Genomic DNA, 14945 nt, shown 5'->3' with positions numbered 1-14945 from the left:
TCTATTTTCTTCTTCTATTGCTTCCCTAGTGCTTATTCCAAGATGCTTTTTTTAGGCTGTTTTCATCTCTGTCTGTCTTAATAGACATTTTCCTAAAAGGCATGAAGATCTCCGGTTGTCTGCATCTATTTAGAGATCTTTCACTGTATACCTGGATGAGGTTTGGCAACTTTGTTCTTCTGTGTAGTCACCTGCCAAGGTCCATTCACTCAATGTCAGAAAATGAAGGTCTTTCTCTTGGGTTGATCAGATTTTTCAGACTCTTTCAAGTTTCCTGCATATAAGTAAAGCCTGACTCTCTAACCTGGGAACTGACAGGAGAAGTAAAAGGGGAATTGGAACCACACTACCAGTATGTAAACATTCACTTAATCTCTCTATTTTTAGTATGCATGTGGACATGTTCAGTCGCTCAGTCATGTCCAACCGTGCAATCCCCATGTACTGAAGCCTGCCTGGCTCTTCTGTCCATGGAATTTTCCAGACAAGAGTATTGGAGTGGGTTGCCATTTCCTACTCCAAGGGATCTTCCTGACCCAGGGATCAAATCTGCATCTTTTGCATCTCCTGCATTAGCAGGTGGATTTTTTACTACCATACCACGTAGGTATGGTCCTGGATAAATAAACCTCCAGTGTTCTGCCATGTAGGCAAGAAGCAGTCACCTGGCTGTGCAGAGTTAGAGAGAAGGTCCTAAGATCTGTTTTTTTGTTAATTAGGAGGATACTTAATTTTTATCTCAAAAAATAGTTCAGAAGTTGACAGATGGTCATGGGTGGGTAGGTTGTGCTTCATGAGGAGAAAAAAAGGAAAAAAAAAAGAAAAAGAAAAATCCAGGGGCATTCTAACTGTTGCTCCACCTTCTCCTAGGAGGTCCTCCTCATCGGTATGGGCATGGTCAAGGTTAACGCAGCGTGATATCTACACTCCAGCCCACAGGAAGAGAGGAGAGAGAAACTGAAGGGCAATTAACTTCTTTTCCGAAAGCCTGACCCATCACATCCCATTAGCTAAAACTGATTCACGTAGCCATCTCTCCCTGCAAAATAAGTCCAAGAAATGCCAGTTGCTCTCTGGGCAGCACATGCGCAGCTAAAACTCGGTGATGAGGGGGTTCTGTTTCAAAAGGAAGCAAGGAAGATTGGATCTGGGGAGAGAAGCTTTAACACTTACCAGACAGATTTTTCAATCAGTGCCCCTGTCCTTGGTCCACCTCCACGTCTCCTTCCAGAACATGTGACACCAATGGGAGGCTTTATCAGAGTTTTGCAGTGCTACTCAGGATGCTTTTTTAACTTTCCCAACTCTGGGCCAGGCTTCAGACTTCTCGAATCTGCTTCGGCATTTGTAAAGAGTCCATCTGTTCTCCAGCATCCGAAATTTCATGGCTGTTGTCTTCTCCTGATCTCCTTTTCCTTGAAGATGTATTCCTTGTTTAATAAAACCTTTTACTCGTATTTTAGTGGGGTTGGGGGGAGAATGGTGGTTAAATATGTGTGCTCAATCAGCCAATTTTAAACAATTCTGATTTTACCAATTCTAATTTTTAATCAGGATGAAAGGTGACAGACATCTATTTTGGGCCTGTTCATTGGTCATATTTCATATAGTCATTAATTAATTCCACAAACATCAATTAAGGGTCTGCCATATGGTAGTCATCATGCTAAACACTGGAAAGACAATGCCTTTACCAACCTCATAGCCCAAGGCAAAAACAGACAAGAAGTAGATTTTTAGAAGGTAAACACGAAGTAAAAATTAAGAAATATGCAATAAAGAAAACAAACATTACACTGAGATAGAAGACAAAGAGAAGGTCTCTGAAGTGGTCGCATTTGAGTTGAGACTTGCAAAAAACCTAGAAGTTACCAAAGCAAGGAACATGTGCTAAATTTGCTTTGTTTGAGGAGCTAAAAAGATATTATGTTTTTAAGGCTTCTTTACAACTTCTTACCTAGTGACCTCTAAATAGTCCCATAAAGTTTTTCTTGCTTTTTCCCTCCCAATTTACAGTTGGTGGTGGCATAATAAATAGGACATCTTTTGACTCAAAAGACAGGGGTTCAAATTCCAGCTCTCCCATTTTCCAGTTGTGTGATTCAGTCAAGTTATTCAACTTTTTCTAATTTAATGTCCTCAGTTGAAAAATGAAACATTATAAAAGGCTTATTTCTAGTAAGAATCAAATTAGATAATTCATGTGGAAGTGCCTGGCATTTAGTAGAAACTCAGAAACTGTTTGTTGAAACAAAATCTGAATATTGAACATGTTCTCAGCTAACATTAAACCTGGATTCTCACTGGCAAAAGACTCATGAATGAATTTTCTACTCAGATAATAAGGAAAATAAATGAATACCATCAGTGACTGTTACAAACAAAGTATCCTAGGTAAAGAAACCAGAATGACTGGGTTAGATCCCTGCCTTCCCCTACTTATAACTGCATCTACTGGGGATATCCAGACTCAGGTTGTATGAGGCAGTGGTTATATACTTTGACATCTGTTTCAAGAATAGGGATATAACATCCCTTAACACTCTCCCTGTCAATAATCCATTACAGAACTACAGCTAATGGACTTAGCTAATGTGTTTTCAGTAATTCTGCTTTTTCAGCACATAATATGATGTCTTGGAAGGCAGTATCTCCATAAGTTTGGATTTGGAGTACTCTTGTTTATTTTTCCATAACTTAATGTCTCGAATATCATGAAATGCTCCTAGGGATATTATCTAGACTTAATTTAACAAGTCTTTCTCCTTTGCTTCTTAGACACACAATACTGTCTTCATATAGAGGGAGGAATCCAAGACGATGTGAATATTTGTGGTCTAGAATATAATAAATTACAGATAATTCCAAACTCTATTTTCAGTGATTCAGAGGGCACTTTATGACCTTACAAATCCAAGAATCATCATTATGAACATCAGTTACTATTCTATATGATCATGCTTGTAAGGAAAGGCTGAATAAGGTCTATAAGACACAAAATAATGGCAGAAGAGTAAGTTGCTTTCTTCATGCTCCCATAAAGAGCGCTCAGCTCCACATGGAACTCAGAGGTTTGCAGTAACTCAGATGCAGAGAGAACTGCCCTCCAGATTCTGAAGTGTTCAGTGGCCAGGTCTCTGTCCTGTCCATTTTTGCATCCTCAGTACCTAAAATCAGGTGAGACACGCGGTGTACACTCAGTGAGTGTGGAGTATCTAAGACTGTCTCTATTTAGTGCCCTGGAAACTATACAACGGTAAATGTTCATACTACAGACACTCTACTGGAACACTGAAGCTTGGCATTAGCACTGCATCTAGTGATGCTACCATTTCTATAGCAGTATGTATAAGTGCGAGCAAAGGGTTAACACCAGGCCTGGCTGAGGCAGGCCTGCCTGAGAATGACCTCGGTCTCCCAAGGCCCTGTTTCCTTGGAAACAGAAGAGTTAAGATAAATAGAGAACAGTTGTCTCTCCCTCTGTACTGTGTGAAACAAAAACCTGGGTTGGGGATCTGCGAGCTGGCATGCAGATCTCAGGCCTGATGAAAACCATATACAAGACTGATGGGAGAAAAGAGACCGTGGCCTCTTTGTAACAAGGTGACCCCACACGCCTTGGCTCTCACACTTTGGCCTTGCATGGGTGAGGGGGCCAAAAAAAAAAAAAAAAAAAAGCTGCTACTAGGGTACCTGCCAGGCCTCCCCATGAGTTGACGACGCTGTATTTCCTTGCTGAGTCTCTTGTCATCTTCCCTTCCAAAAAGTTCAGTAAGAGCAGTGTTAGATTAAAGCCTGTCTGTGTCTCCAGAATCTGATTTGCCAACTTGGACTCAAGGGCCACACAGTTGTCATAGTCAGTAACCTTCATACCTGCTCTCCTGTTCCCAAATGTCACTCTTAACACAGAGAAGAGGCGATGTAAAAGGAAAAACAAAAGAGAAGCAAAATCTTCAATACTATGGAAAATAAAATGTTTGTATAGATCTGAGGTTACCGTGAACCCCAGGCAGAGCCCAGACTGACTCCCAAGAGGTCAGCACGCTTGATGGTCATGTCCCAGCAAGATCAGAATGGAGGGGATTAAAATTAATCCAAGTGGCAATGTCTGGAGGAGGCACTGCACAATTTAAACTGCATCACCAAAGAAAGGCCATTTGGAAAAGGAAGTGAAAAAGAGAAAAAGCAGGATGAGGGTAATTTGATGACTAGGTAAAGGTCAAAGGGGCATATTCACTGAAGGTCTCTCTGGATCAGTGAACAAGATGGAATAAAAGCACAGGCATGTTCACTGACGTTAAAGACCCTTTTAGGTTGTCCTCTCTGTTAAATTCTTATGGCTTGAAAATGATTTTCAATTCCTTCCTGAAACTCTTTCCCCTCTGAGTCAATGTGTAGCCACTTTATGCTTAGCCTAGAGTTTCATACATGCCTTCAGCCAGGAAAAGTTTTAACAGGGTCTTCTATTCCCTTTGGACATATGCAATTATGGCAAGCAGCGAACAAACAGGGTCCACAAGCTAATAAGACCTAAAAAGGCCACAAGGGGTGACATCAGACAGAGCGCCACTCAAAGCACCAAGCTCATCCCCAGAGCTCACATTCACTAAGCTGACCATCTTCACTATCCTTCATTCATTACCATCTTTTTTTAACTTGTACTGAGAGCCCACCATGAGCAAATCTAAGTGGCCTTAAATTTCTTTTACTTCATTTATTCCAAGTGTTTAGTTCCAAAGAGAAACAAACTATAGGTAGTTACTCTCCACATACTTAAAAATATCTAAACAACCTTCAGTAGGTCAATTCCAAAAAATACTGATAGCTTTAGTTACGTCAACATAATACTAAGGTAGACTCTATGAGAAAAAGCATTTTCCTCCAACAAAGTCCTAAATGCAATATATTTAAAGCAGTCTACATATACGAATACTATTTTAAGTGAAACTGATTATATTCTTATAGTCCTTTAGTATCTAAATGTTTTGTATAAATCATCTCATTTGATATTCTCAATAACCTGTGATATAGTAAAGCTGATATTATTACTATTCAGCTCTCTTGTTAAGAAAAGTGGTTTAAAAATGTCCATTAGAACACAATGTTGTTAAATGACCTTAAACTACAGCCTAGATATTCTGACCTCTAGCAAAATGTTCTATTAGAGAACTTAATAAAAATTAATGAAAAATTTGTATCAGTTCATTTCTTCAAGTTTTCAGTCAGTTAAAATAAAAGTTGTTAAACATCTCTCTCTCCCTAAGTAAAAAAGTAACTAAGTAATTCATCTGTAAGTAATTATGTAAAGAGTCAAGCTTTTGAAAAACATGCAGCCATTTCTGTGAAGCTCCTGGGTAAGGAACTTACTCTATTTCTTTTCTATTTTCCAGGAGGGATTTGTTAGACAAATACCAAGTTTAAAAATTCATAAAGCTCAAGCATAAATTCAAAAGATTTAATCCCAGCAATACAAATACTTAAAATTTCCTGGGAAGAACATTTTTTTAAAAATCAAAATTTGGACCCACTTCCTTAAGTACTCAGTTCACCAAGCTCCAAATTTTGTTTCAGAACAATTCTAGTGGGCATTCCATCCCCTTGGGTAATCTTCAGATTTGACTTAATTCTTTTGGAAGATTCATACTTTTATAGTTGGGAAAGGAAATTAATGACTTCTATAAAGGATGGGGGTGGGGAGTATTTATAATGGGATTTAGGGGCAGGAGCTTTGCAATTAAAAATACCATTTAAACATTTTACTTAAATCCAACCAAACTAGAGTGTCAGCGCAATTCTATTCGTTAATTTTGACATGATTTACTGAGTATAATCCCCTTAAGTCAGAAGCTGACCTCCACAGCATTCAAACTTCCTGTGGGATCAAAAGGAATAATAAGAAACATGTTACTACCGTAAAATAAGCAAGGCTGGTGTTGTGTGCAGGTTTCCTCCTATGTTGTCAAATAGACAAGCACGCAGCAAATACTCAGCAATAACAAAATAAATGTCCAGAGACCTTTTCTCAACCAACCAAGCTGACAACTCAGCAACTTCAAACAGATTTTTTTTCTTTCAGAGCCAATTCACTTGCAGTGTAGGCTGATAAAGCAGTATTAATCTCCTGCTTTAAATCAAGTTTCTGTCACTGGGCTCCATTAATCTCCACCCTGTTATCAAGTGTCTCCATGGCAGGAAATTATATTTCTAAATTGAATTTTGCTCTGTTTCGATGTAGTAAGAAATATTTTCCAGACTACTAATAGGATGCATAAAGATTGTGACTCTGACAATACTGTTAGACAAATAAAAGCTATAAATTAAAACCACCTTCATTCACTAACCAGCATAATCGCAAAATAGAAAGCATTGATTACCTGGAAAGAGTAATCAAATAAAAGATTTTAAATGAAAAGTGAGGTAGCAGATGGTTAACTTTTTAATTTACCTTTTTATAGCAATTGCCCATAAAGGTAAAAAGAAGAAAAAAAAATCAATCCAATGAGTCTCTCAGTGCTAATAAAACACATATTGATTCTTAGTGCATATGCTTACTCTACAAGATGCTACAACTTGGTTCTTCCACCCGTAATGGAAGCAGATACTGTTTATGAGCACTTCAGTGGAGATATATGAAATAAATATCTCTGGACATATGAAAGAAAGAAATATCTCTGGACTAAATCTATTATCAAAGAACAAAAACTTATAACCTCAAGCAACAAAGAGATTTCACTTTATTGGTTGGGATCCACTCACAGGAGGCCAGGACAATTCAGTCAAATGCAGTTCAGTCACTGGACAAGGTCTTCAAAATTACAGTCTCATTTTTTGTTGGTGAACAAATACAGTGATTCCACTAAAGTTTAGATTTTTTTTTTCATCAATATAAATTACTTTGTATTGCTTGCTTTAACACAGGTCTAGGTTCTCCTTGACAGTAACAATGTGAGGACAGTCTCTTCAAGATACTATTGAAAGGATAGTCCCAAGGTGGTCCGTTTAAAACTTCCCATGTTTAAAGGAACACTGCATGAAAGAGGGGCTTCCTTCATGGCTTAGATGGTAAAGAATCTGCCTGCAAAGCAGGAAACCTGGGTTCGATCCCTGGGTTGGGACTATCCCTTGGAGAAGGGAATAGCTACCCACTCTAGAACTCTTGCCTGGAGAATCCCATGGACAGAGGAGCCTGACAGGCTACAGTCCACAGGGTCGCAAAGAGTCGACATGACTGAGCAACTAACACTCTCACTTTTCACTTGCATGAAAGAAGGTTTTCTTTGGGTATCAGTGTAAGGAGCTTGTGGAACAAGCAATGAATGCTACCTATACCAAAATGCTTGAAGGATAAGTAGGATTTAACAAATGTACAAAGGAATGGTTGGAATGTTTTCCAGACAGAATAGAGATGAATGGATACCAGCACCTCTTTCCCACTCTGAAGCATGGGAAATAGATAAGATATTCAGATAAAATCACATCTACATTCTTTAAATTCAAATTCAGAATATCTCAAACAATTATCATGGTAAACTTAAACCACTGAAACACATACTATCTTCATTAGCTTAAGTATTTTGAAGCTCCTTTAGATTAAACACATAAAGGTGACTTCTAATGGGTAAAGAAATAATAATAATTTGAAGTCACAGGTCTTAAATTTTACAAAAGTAAAACTAAGAATCTGATGAAAATTATAAAGCATACCTTCGAAGTAAGTATTAACTAGAACTGGAAAGCTAACTGAAATGGAATAAATTACTTTCAGAAGAGAAAGAAATACAATATGTTCTTTTTTTACATAAATAAAAGCAGGTGGTAAAGGGGAAGCCAGCATTTGAAAAACATACATCTTCCTCCTTTATCCTTTGAGTGGATCTCACCTATATGTGTGAAAAAGAAACTCCAGCATCACAAAGCAGAGATCATAAGTCACATTCCCTAAGAACAACCAACTGGTAATGGTAAGTTTGAAACCCTGTGAAGCTTATCTATCATTATTATTATTATTATTGTCATTTAATATAATTTTGACTAGCAAGCAGACAATAACATGCTCCCCGGAGGAATGGCAACAAGAGAACAACAATCATTACTTTTTTATATGCTGAAATTTGACAATATATTTTACATAAACAGCACCACCAGATGTCTAGCCTCTGGACTCACTTTTTATCAGAAAGGTCAGCCATCTCATCAAGTGTGATATACATTTCAAACATTAATATAATGCTCCATTTAATGCCAAAAGGTTTGGTGGGGTTCCACATGGAATTAATTTATGATCCTGAAAGCCAGTTTAGGACATTCTCAATTTTAAGCTAAGTCCAGCTGCCACAAAAAGGTTGCTTCACACATGAAGTGTACTTGCTATTGGCTAATCTTCAGAAGCATCTCACAGTCACCTACCAGCACATAAAATGTATACTTCAATTGCTTATTCATTAAGGGGGGAAATCGATAGTACCTACGGAGTACAACACACACAAGGGAGAAAAAGCACTTCAGTGTTTCAGTAAGGGGGTCTCATCACATTTTTAAAAATTTTCTAGCATCAGGCATTCTCCTGGGCTGATTGTTCAAGATTTTCATTTTCACCGTTAAATGGTTCCACGATTCTATATGCAAGGCAGCAAAAGAGACACAGATGTAAAGAACAGACTTTTGGACTCTGTGGGAGAAACTGAGTGTGGGATGATTTGAGAGAATAGCACTGAAGCATATATATTACCATATGTAAAACAGAAAACCAGTGCAAGTTCAATGCATGAAGCAGGACACTCAGGGTTGTGCTCTGGGACAACCCAGAGGGATGGGGTGGGGAGGGAGGTGGGGTGACGTTCAGGATGGTGGGACACATGTGCACCCATGGCTGATTCATGTCGATGTATGGCAAAAACCACCACAAGATTGTAATTATACTCCAATTAAAATAAATTAATTAATTTTAAAAAATAAAAGAACTGCCTTATTTGGCAAAACATATTTAGACACCCAGTCATGCTGGTTCAAAGGTTTCTAGTTCTAAATGCTTATAGGCAGAAAAGAGAAAAGTTAGGCACCTACTTCACCTTGCCTTTCCCTGAAATTTGTAAAAGACTGACCACACACCAGAATGACAAGATGTGGCCAGAGGCTTCATTCTTCCGCTGTGAGACAAAGTCCCCAGGAAGGAAATCTCAAGTAAGAAAGGAATTGGGAAACCAAGGACTATGGCAGTCATCTGTAAAGAGCTCAAACCACTTTTGAGCACAAAATGCTCAAGCCAGGTCTTTTTCTAAACAAAAAAATCAAATCCCATTATCAGTAAGAAGAAAAAGATCACAAAGGATATTCTATCTCTAGCTGCAAAAAAAAAAAAAAAAAAAAGCACCCATTCTCAGTTTTTAAAATGCATCTTTAGTCACTTGCAAATATAGTATTAAATATATTGAGAGTTTTAAATATACTGCTTTGCATAATGGCCCTGGATTTTCTATGGTCATGTGTCCTAGGCCATGTACCTTGAATGTCAAAGTGCCCAGGATGCTTCTTTATGAGAGCTTCTCTTCCAAAAGATACCAATTCTTAAAACTTGAACTGAGTAGGGGAAGAGATGCTTAATTTTAAAGCACTTTGTCAAGTTCTAGCTGAGTAAAGGGGACAACTCCCAGGGCTAACATAAAGTGTCTTTGAAGATCCAATTTCATAAGCTACTGGCTCATCGAGTGTGAAAGCTTAAAGAGGGAAGAAAGTTCACTGATATAGCTTCTTAATACCAATCTGGCTCCAAATAGCCAAAATTTATACTAAAAGGCTACAGCTGATAACTTTTTGCTTGTGTGTGTCAGTGTTAAGGTCTAGCAAGACCGTCTTCTAGAACTCCTTCAGTTATATTCTTTAGCTAAATCCATCACCAATTCACAGCAAGCTGAGGACAAAGCAGGATATAAACAAAACAGCAGGGTCTCTGACTTTAACAGAGTTTTAAGAGTTTTCAATTCATTGCTGCTATTTAAAAATTTGAAGATTCCCCGTAAATTTCCAGATTTCCATTATTTTTTTTTAATTGGAAGATCCAGCATCACTAGGCCCTCAGTCCAGTCTAGCGACAATGGACTGGCACTGACTGGCTCTGAGTGACCGCTGTGTAATTCCTGGGCCAGATAATGTCCAAAACCTTTCCAGGAACAAAATTCTGAGTGTCTAAAATATGACTGTAGAAAGTTTGTTAAATTTTTCCATTCAGATTTCATTAGCAAAATAGAATTCAAAAGTGTGAAACTCAGTACACATCTTTGAATTTAAAACGAATTCCAGAATTGTTTATTTAAAATGACTGGGTGGTTCCTCTTAAACTAATCAGCATTACCACGGCAACAACATGTCAACAGTAGAGTGAAACTAACCTGTCTCTCCACAGTGAAATTCCAGCTCACATTCTCTATTCGGGTGAACAATCTGACCGTTGATGAATTGTGCTTCACAATGATAAAAAGAGCCAACATCGAAGAATGGAAGAGCAGCATCGCTATGAATACTTGGCTGCCCCAAGTCAGTTATGCCTCTGGTAACTCTTCTGACATCTCCTACTTAAAATGCAAAATGTCAGCAGGATCACGAGGCTCCACTTTCATGGTCTGTATTCATATGGAATATCAACATCAAGGGAGGTTTTGCCCCTCTTCCCTACAGGAGGTTTTGGTCCTCCCAGAGGAGCCTAGCGGGCTCCAGTCCATAGGGTCGCAGAGTTGGACTCGACTGAAGCGACTTAACAGGCACCCACGCCAAGCTCACCTTAGGATATCTGCGTACTGTTTAACAGGTCTACTGCCCCAGGCCGGAGCAGCCTGCTGGCCCCAGCACCTATGTGCTTGTTGAAAGAGATGTTGTGTGGTGGGAGTTCAGTCCTAGTTACTTGATCATGTCTAAGAGAGCTGAGGCATCATCTTTGTCCAGGCTAATCTGCTCCAGACCCACGACCTTGAACTGCAGTCTCTTCAAGATCTTTTTCAGGGCCCAGTAGGTCTTACAGTTGAGCTTCTGAACCTCCTCCTGAAGCTCCTTGGACCAGAGGAAATTCATGGCCAGTGGTGAGGAGGGGAAAGGGGAGGTGATGGAGATGGACCAGGCCAGGGCTGATGCTGCCAAAGAGGAGGAGGCGGCCCAGAATACGATGCCCATTCCTATGGGACCTGATACAGACGACCGCACTGCACCGTGCATGACCAGTCTGGCCACATGCCATCCGGCAGCCCCAGGCTGGCTGAACCTAGAGAGACACCTCCACTGCACCACCTGAGTCAGCTCATGTGGCATATGTGTGCCCTTATCGCCATGATGGTGTGGAGCATCATCCACCAGGGCTGGATGACCTTTGCGCTGCTGCTCTGGGCCTGCGGCATCCAGACAGGGCTGCAGCTCCTATCAACTGGCGGTATTCTGCTTCCCCTTCACCCTGCTTTACGGGCTTGGGCCACGTGTGGGCCACGTACCTGCCCCGCCCCGCGGGGCCCCCGCAGCCTCAGCCTCTAGGGCGGGGCTGGAGCTCACGCACTGCCGCTGCCCGGACCTGGGCGCCGCTGCCGCACACACTGACCTTCTAGCTCCTGCTGTGCTGGTTTAGTCCAAGAGCAGCTGCTGAAGAAGGCGAAGGCTGTCGATGCAGTGACTGAGGTCATCGCAGCAGACAGAGAGCCTACGAAGTCACAGGTGATTCTGCAGAGCCTGCGGGGAGCGGCTCGCAGACATTCGGCCACAGAAAGGCTCTGTCACAGCAAGGCTTTGCCTCTCGCTCTTCCAGGTCATCCACACACGTGTGGTGAAAGCTGCTCAGAGCGTTCTGGGAGCTGGAGGGGCCTACACGACGCTGGCCTTCCTCGCGGTCTTCACCTTCCAGTGCCGGGACCTGCCCCTGAGGGAGCACACCTGTGCCGGCCGGCCGTGGCCCCGCCCAGGGCCTGGGAGTCCGGGAGCCTGGGCCCGACAGCCCTGGGGGCTCCTCCCTGCCACAGAGAGAGCGGTGGCGGCTCCGACTGGACCATGCCACAGCCATCCACTCCTGGACCTGCTTCCTTTTCGAGTCCAGAGGAGAAAGCCCAGGCCGAGAACCCCAGGCCGTGGGCACAGAGCACCCGCCAGAGGGACTACCCACGTTGGGTAACCATGGCCCATAAGGTGCGGAGCCGGTGGGGGCGGCGACGGTACCAGGGCACAGGGTGGCCGGCCACTGGCACCTAGAGCAGCGAGTGCCGAGCGCCAGGCTCGCAGCTGGCGTGCGGGGGCCCGCGCTGGCAGAGACTGGCCGCCGCCCTGCACGTGACGGCCGGCCGTGGAGCCGCGCAGCGCCCTCTCGCGGTAAGAGGTGCACCTGGCCGGGTGTGAACGAATGACGCTCAGGGCCCTTCAGGGCCCCTCGGACGCCCGCGATGCCCGGAACACAGCGCCCAGAGGGCCGGGCGCCAAGGAGCTCCAGAGCACCTGCTCCATCCCTGCGGCACCAGCAGCAGCGCGGAGGAGAGGGTCGCCCACCCCTGGGCTTTCCGCGGCTTCCAGAAGCTTCTGGCCCCACGCTAGCACCAGGACTTCCTCGGCCTCCCGGGGCTCCTCCCCGCAGGGCGCCTGCGTATCCGGAGCCGGAGGAGTCCAGGTGGCGGACGGACTGGACGCGCAGGGCTGGGGCTGCCTGCGGCTGCTGCCGGCAGCCCAGTGTGTCCAGAACTGCTCTGCTTCTTGGTCCTTGTCGCCCAACACGTGGCCACCTCCTCCCCAGACTCAGTGAATGTCCTTTGTTCTGTCTACTCAGCGGTCCTCAGGTGCACCCGCAGTTTTTAGTATTTCAGATCGCACAGGGGAGGGACTGAGGTTCTTCTGATGTGGTTGGAGATGGGTGTGTGTAGGCCGATTACCGGGTGTCAGGTTCCGCTGGGGAAGCACTAGCCAGAAGCGACCAGTAGCCTGTTAGAGCTCATCTTGCTCCCCCTCTTCTCTGTGTGAGTGACATTGTTGGTCCATCCGGTACTTGACTGTGTTGTGTTCCCCTTGATGACTCGGATACCACGATGCAGTGGGCAGAGCGTTTAGATTCATCTTCCTGGTGACTGGCACTGTGATGATCTTTGCTATCCTCCATGCAGGTGGAGTCATTGATTCCTGATACTTGGGTTTCTTTGGGATGATGAAAATGGTCTAAACTCAGGCCATCATGATGGTCACACAAGTCGACAAAAGATACTAATAGATGAACATGGTAATGATGCTGTTTGTTGACAAAAGTTCACTAGAAATTCACTAAAATTAAAACTGTACAACCAAGGCTTTCTGCAGCCTAGGTCCAAGTGAGGATTATACTCTCAAGGGACTTTAACTCCTAAGACAGTAGACAGGAGCCCATCAAGCTAGGCTTCTCATCTCCTCCTCCTCTCCATCCCCTTCCATATTCAAAGAGATCAAGGAGCGTAAATATAAGAGAGCTGTGATAAAAGGGTTGGTGTGTATGAAACTTTCTTCTTACTCACTCTTGTTTCAGGACTCTGTTTTGCTGATTCATCAGAGATAGAGTGGATGTCAGCTTAATGTCACCTCAATCTCTTTTTTTATCTACAGCTAAGGCAGGCTGGGGATGTAATTTCAGACATCAGGCTTAAATTTCACTTAAGTCAGATATTCCACTCACTTTTTAAAAGATGATTTAAATCTCAGCATACCACTGTTTCTTCTTCTTGATAGTATTGTTTCTTCTATTAAATTCTGGGGTATGTTCAGAAAGGGGGAATTGTGAGACACCTGCGTATATCTCAAAATACTTCCCATTGTTCAACCAGAAGGTGAGTGCTTCCTCCTCCAGTTCTAACAGTGGTCAGCGTTGTACAAATGTGATCAGAGTAGTACCTCACACATCTGTCACCACCTTCACAGTACATTGGGCACGAATAAAGTTGCTATTAAAAGCAATGTACCCTTCCCTCCCTCGCATATGCCTAGGGTCACTTTTGTCTGGCATTTACACTCCTTCACATTATTACAAAACCATACCCCAGAGTATTGCTAACTCAGTTTTCTCTTCACTACAGTGGATGCAATTTTCACATCAAGGTGTTTCTATAGACTGGACACAGTTAGAGTTCAGCTACTTGTAGCCAAAGTGTTTAAATTTGACTAGACAGCAGCAATTGCTTTTTAATCTAAGCAAACTGATCTGTCAAAGGCAATCAACTCAGGGAAGTTATTCCTGGAGGATCCTAATAATCCCGATGAATCACACTGCCCTATGTGAAACTCAGCTGCTGAACCCTTGACATGGTGCGTCACAAGTACTTAGAGGAGTAAGCACAGACAGCAGAACTCTGTGTTGACACACAAACCCTAGCCTCTTGTGCATGGGTTAGTGATCACTGCTTTGGGTCTGGTGGAGGAGCACACTCCTGTGTGTGGTGATGTCAGTTCATGCTTATATCATCCACCAGGCTTCATGTCATATAACCCACTATCCTCACAATGGTGAGGTGTGCTCAATGGTGTGCTCCATTCCTCAAGATGTTTGCATTGGTGCTTTTAATGACTCCCTCTTTTAAACAAGGGTTCCCACACTCTTAATAATGCTCGTACCAATTTAGGGCTTTACAGTTATCAAGATCTTTAAGTACTTTTTCTTGTTTAATTATCATATCACAGCGCTGAGAGGTCGGTAGAAATGGTAGCATCATTTACATCATTAGCAAACTCCCAGGGCTGAAACTCAAACCTAGATCTGATGACCTCGAGTTTTGAGGTCTTCCCAATGCTGGAAATCTTGTTACTGGAGCTTCGGTTCTAGTGTCAGTCTAGAGTAGCTGGGTTAAGGGGGGATAGCAGTGTTGAGGGTCCTATTCCTGAGTAGGGCGGCACTGTCCGAGTCCCTCTGCTCCCTACAGAGAACCCTTCCACACTTTCGAGAAAGAAACAGAACAGATATGGAGGCAGCAGTAAAT

This window comes from Dama dama, chromosome 28 (genome assembly GCF_033118175.1).
Source record: "Dama dama isolate Ldn47 chromosome 28, ASM3311817v1, whole genome shotgun sequence".
Taxonomy (NCBI): Eukaryota; Metazoa; Chordata; class Mammalia; order Artiodactyla; family Cervidae; genus Dama; species Dama dama.
Note: the sequence above shows the minus strand (reverse complement) of the source record.